The sequence below is a fragment of the Vigna unguiculata genome, chromosome 6 (genome assembly GCF_004118075.2).
Source record: "Vigna unguiculata cultivar IT97K-499-35 chromosome 6, ASM411807v1, whole genome shotgun sequence".
Classification (NCBI taxonomy): domain Eukaryota; kingdom Viridiplantae; phylum Streptophyta; class Magnoliopsida; order Fabales; family Fabaceae; genus Vigna; species Vigna unguiculata.
The window spans coordinates 9,195,222-9,200,988 of NC_040284.1; the positions used below are offsets into that span (position 1 = coordinate 9,195,222).

Here is a 5,767-nt window from a genome sequence, read left to right on the forward strand (position 1 = left end):
AACTATATTAACTATGATGCACTTACCTCGAATGAGATTATCCTATGTTGCTACTTCAGCTCCACTCATGACAAAAAGTTTTCCCAAATTCTTTGCTTAGTGCCATTATTGTTTTGTGGTGTATATTTTATTGTTCTTTTCGTATTGTCAGTATTTTGTTGTACAAACCAACAATTTCTAGCAAGATGACATGTCTTTCCATAATAACTGTAAGAGAGAAAAGTTTGATTGTTATCCTTCTTAAAATGTGGTCCTCTGTATCGAAAAGCTTTTATGACCTAATCACTACCAAAATATTTAATTTTAACGGAGGTTTATTACCGGAGGTTTTAAATAACTCAAGTAAACATAAAGATAATGGAGGTTCTAACAACCTCCGAAAAGTGTCAAGGGTTTTTTAAGAAACCCTCGAAAAGCGTCATGGGTTTTCTTAAAACCCCGGTAAAATTCATTGATTTAAACTTTTTTACCTATTTGTCTTCGATTTCCCACTTAGGTCATTTTCATTCTCTCGTCTCTGTGACTCAGCTCATTTTCATTTTCTCTCTGACATTCTGTGCTATGATGTTTTTTGTGATGTGAAGTCTAGATCTTGACTATGGAAGACAAGAGAAGCTTTGTTGCCACCCACTGTTATCGATGAAACGCATCTCCGACATCGGTGCCACCAACGCCCTTCCATGTTCATCTTCGTCCCCGACACGCAAGTTCGTCGATCCCCTTCTTCCAAATCCCTAAAATAGGAAACCTTTGCTACGTCCAATAGAGCCACAACTCCTCCTTCTCCGACGAGCATTGCCACCGCAGTCGTCGTATTTGCCGTGAGAGCGTTGTCGCCACTGGAGGTTGAACAACCATCATCACGTCGCGTTGCCATGACTAGAGGCGCTGATGGTGGTATCTCCTTCTTTCCCCTTCTCCTTCAAGTGACTCCTCCTATCTTTGCGAATTGCACTGCCACGAGCCTTCTACCAGCCACTGCCATAGGTGTAGTCAGTTTGAGTTTGCTGATTGCCACTCGTCATGGTGATGTCGTCGATTAAAGCCGGAAAATGTCACTAGTGTCATCGATAATGTTCCCCTCTTCTCCCTATTTTTCTATTTTTAGTTTCATTTCTTTTCCTCCTTTTCTTTGATATTTTTTTAAGATTAGTCTTAGCTCTGTTACTACTTTTACCGTTGTTCCAGTGTTATTTTGGTATCATTTTTGCTTGTGTGCTTTGTTGTGGTGCATGAACAGGTGCAAGTTTGAGATAGTTGCAGCTGTTGTAAGTGATTCAATGGATCCTAGTCCATTTTAATTATTCACTTCCTAACACAAGATGAAGAACTATTGCTGCAACAAGAAAGTACTATGGACAAGCACATATGCACCTGGTTCCATCTTCCTTTTCCTAATTCTTTTACGCTATTTTTAGAATTTTATATTTTTATCAATTTTACCTTGAAATCTGTTCTGTTTTTTATTCTAGGCACATAGTGAATGTTTGCATTTCAATTTTAATTTTAGGTTCACAAGGTCATATTTTAGATTTCATGCTTTCTCAAGTAGATAGAAGTAAAATTAGCTTAGGTTAGTGATTTTGAAGTTGTTACTGCTATGTTATGAGAAATTGTTTGTTAGTGTAAGGTCGCAGATTGGAAGAGAGAAAGCGATGATAATGAACTGTGTTAGAGTGACGACTATGGCCATGGTTGTTCCTTCATTGAGGCCCACGTGTTGCGCTTCTTCATCTTCTTCTTCTGCTTCTACAATTGTCATCAACACAGAGCAATTGTGTTCTCAAATTGATCATCTTCACGCTGAGGCTGACGCCACCAGAGCCAAGGGTAACCCTACCCATTTCACATTGCTACCTTCTTTCGTTCTGATTTTCTTCTCTATTTGAATTAATGTTTTCTGAAAAACACCTTATAGTCAGGTCCATGAGTATGATTACAGTTTTAGTTTTTCACTTCCAATTCTTACTTGAGGGAATATAAATGAACAACTGTCCAAAGGGTTCATGCATCAATTGGACTTGAAGTATTACTCTTGTAAGAAAAATTATCTGAGTAGCTCAAGAGGTTATCAAGACAATGTTATGTAGTCCTTCAGTGTCGAAAATTTCTCCAAATTGATTTCTGAACTGTACTGAAATACATCAACTTAGGCGATGAAATGATGGATATTCAATACTTCACGGTCTGCTTAAACAATTTAATTACTTTAGGAACTATTTAGGTGAGGAGCCAATAATTTGAGGATGACATTTTGATTTATTCTAATTTAATGAGTGATTATAAAAGCGCACCCCAAAATAGGGTGTATTTGGGATGGGAAAAAGAGAGAAATAGGAAGAAAAAGTAATAGATAGTGATGAAAAGGAAGAGAAACAAAAAAAAGAGGAAATTGGATGAAAGGGAAATTGAATTAGTGATTAGTATTTTCTAATACAAAACTAATGTGGTGGTTAACAGCAACTAATGCTAGATTGAGGCTTCTGCGGTTGTCAGAAGTTGCGGAGAAGCTTCCAAAATAGGCCGTTATAAGCATTCAAAAGGGAGGAAAATATGCAAGGGAAATGCTTTTTCAGAGGTAGAAGGTGTTGCAGGCTTTGGACAAGTCTAAAAGACGCATTGAATTGCTTGATGAGCTTTCCGCAAAGTTAAGTGAGGTAAAGTGAGTTCATTTGTCCTACACTATTAGTTTCTATTTTCATTTTGAAATGATGCCATCATGATCATAAATATCAATCAATACATCTGAGGGAGAACTCCTTTTGTTATGTAAGCTATGAATTGTTCATATCATCAGAGTGTTAGGTTCTTAATGTAAGTTATGTTGCTTTTACTTAAAATGTTCATTTTTTATTAACTGAATAACGAAAGAAACATATGGTGGTTTCAGGCAATATCTTTGAAAGAAAGTGAGCTAATTGGAAATGTTAATGTGAACATTGAAGACACAACAAAAGATGCTTCAGGCAATAATGATATTGTGTATACTCTTTTGGGAGGGATACTGAAGTTGTTACTGCTGCTCCTCTTTTTTTCTGGTTCATGTGCACCTTTAAAGAGCCATTGAAGAATCTGATATATATAATATATCACACAAAAAAAAAGAAGAGGTGTTAGCTTTAAAAAAAATTGTCTGTGTTTGTGGGTTGTGTGTGATTGTACTAGTCAAATGAACAGTTTTGTAGATCTATCTGTGTTGTCTGGATGCGAAAGATTCTTGTAGTCCTTTGGTGAGATAAGACAAACAAGATTGTAGTGAATCTAAGGATGATGGTGAGACAACCAGGTTGTGAATGGGGAATGGGAAATAATTGGCTTGTGATTCTTTCTGACATGGGACTTAAATGCTATTTCTTATTATTCTTGGATTGGAGACAGAGAGATCCAGCATGATGAGGTAATTGAGTAGAGATGTTAGGGATTTAGTTGAGTTGAATTTATTTATTTATTTTTTATATGCATTCGGCATTCCCATGGCGATGGTTTCAATTGAATGAATTGATTATGTAGCACCTGGGTTGTTTGTGGTGCAGTCTCCAATGAAGACTTTCCATTGGATTTGGCTAACTTCCATTGGATATAGCACCTGGGTTGTTCGTGGTGCAGTCTCCAATATATTAAACTAATCGCACATGTCATAGCTTGCAAAATGAGATGTAATGTAAGTTTAACACATGCCATTGGTAGCCACGAGAATTAAATAGTTACTTTATGTATATACGTGCTTCCGATCACTGCAAATTCCTTCAATATATTGAACTTACCCTATTAAAGTATTGTTTTGGTTTGAAATTGAACTTACCCTATTAAAGTATTTTTTTGGTTTGAAATTGAAATGAAAAAATGGTAAAGAGAGGCATGATTAGAGATTGGAGAGAGGATTTTGTTTGTTAGGAAATCTATTGGAGCGGAAACCGAGATGAATAGGGATTAATTTAAGAAGAGTAACAGGGAGTGAGTAAAGGGATTTATTAGTTTAGAGTTAGTGTTGGGAATGTATTTGGTGTATGGGTTGATATTAATTATATATACTTCAAGTGGGGTGATGGAAAAATACAACATAAACTACTTCAAATTTTGATATTAATTAAGAAACATGTTTCAATGCAGCCCCTGCAATGTTTTTATCATACGTTATTATATATATATATAATTAAGAACTTACCCTATTAATTATATATATATATATATATATATATATATATATATATAATTGTTGTAGCAAATAAAGTGTAAAATGAATTTAATATGATAAAAAATGCATTGAAATATTTGTTTTGCATGGTAAGTAAGATTTGAAAAAGAAGGAATAGAGTGAAAATGAATATACATACCAGAGTGAAAAAGAAGGAATTAACAGGGAATCCCGGGCATTAACAAGGAAGTGTTCCTAACAAAGAAACAAATTATCAACATCCAACACCGCATTAGATGATATATTTTGTTTACTTTTGAAATTTGTCAACAAATATGCTTTTAGGAAACTTTTGGTTAATTTTGGTTTTATTGTAGGTAGATAGTGCATTGCTTATTATGTCACTGTCATTCAAATGCTACCTCTCCAACACTTATTATGTTAAGAGCATTATGACTGGTAGTCCACTATTGGTACTATTTGAATGAATATTTGTATTGATACCATTTGAATGAATATTTGTATTGATTGCTTATTTTGAAGTGGCATTGAAGGTTTTGCTTATTTGTATTGATTGATACCAAAATGTTAAGTAATAAATAGGAAATTTATAGAATAACGTTCTTTTTGTACTCAAATAATTAATTAAATAAATCAATTCTCAGGAAAGTACAACTTTAGCATTATAGCAATGTCATAATAATATGGGCACTAACTTTTGGTATTAACAGGGGTTTTCGAGGAATTAACGGGGGTTTTCAGAACCTCAAGCATTGTTGGAGTTTTTGTAAATCCCATGCATTACTGGGGGTTTTTGGAACCCCATGCATTACTGGGGGTTTTCAGAACCCCAAGCATTAGTGGGGGTTTTCAGAACCCCAGGCATTAATGGGGTTTTCAGAACCCCATGCATTATTGGGGGTTTCCAGAACCCCATGCATTAATGGGGGTTTTCGAAACCCCAGGTATTAATGGGGGTTTTCGAAACCCCCGGTAAGTTGCGCTACTTCCAGGGGTTGCTAAAAACCCCCGGTAATCCGTTAGCCACGCTTGCACTTCCAGGGGAATCTTAAACCCCTGGTAAAACCATTAGTGGGGGTTAAAACCCCCAGAAACGCCAAATATAACCCCCGCTAAAAACAATTATTTTTGTAGTGAATTAATATTATTGTTGCCATTATGATTTGTGTTTCTCTCTCAACTAGAAAAAGATCAAGTCTCTGATATGGCTTTTGTTGACATAACCTTAATATTTCATGTCAATTTTGTTGGTCCACTGACTCTTGTATCCACTTCTTCTTCTTCCAAACTAGACTCGTAATTTCTACTATTTTTCCTCAAGAATTCTATTACTAATCTTAAGTAATGCTCATGCACCTCCTGAGCATAAGATATATATAAACATGTCATTTATAAACTACAATACACTTATGAATATGGCCTACAACGTTCATCTCTTAAAACAATATCACTACATACTTATAACGACCTCATGCAACTTAACCCATCAAACTATCATTCCTCAACAATCTTGTTTAAGTCTCAACACTTTACAAACAACTAAGTTCATATCTTTCTTCTTTACCAAATACATCGTTGTTTCTCAATTTGACATACCTAACATAAATTTGT

General features: G+C 35.2%; 1 pseudogene; it reads left to right on the forward strand.

The window, feature by feature from the left end:
* Positions 1–466: 466 nt before the first annotated feature.
* LOC114187037 lies at positions 467–3,332 on the forward strand (annotated as a pseudogene).
* Positions 3,333–5,767: the final 2,435 nt, after the last annotated feature.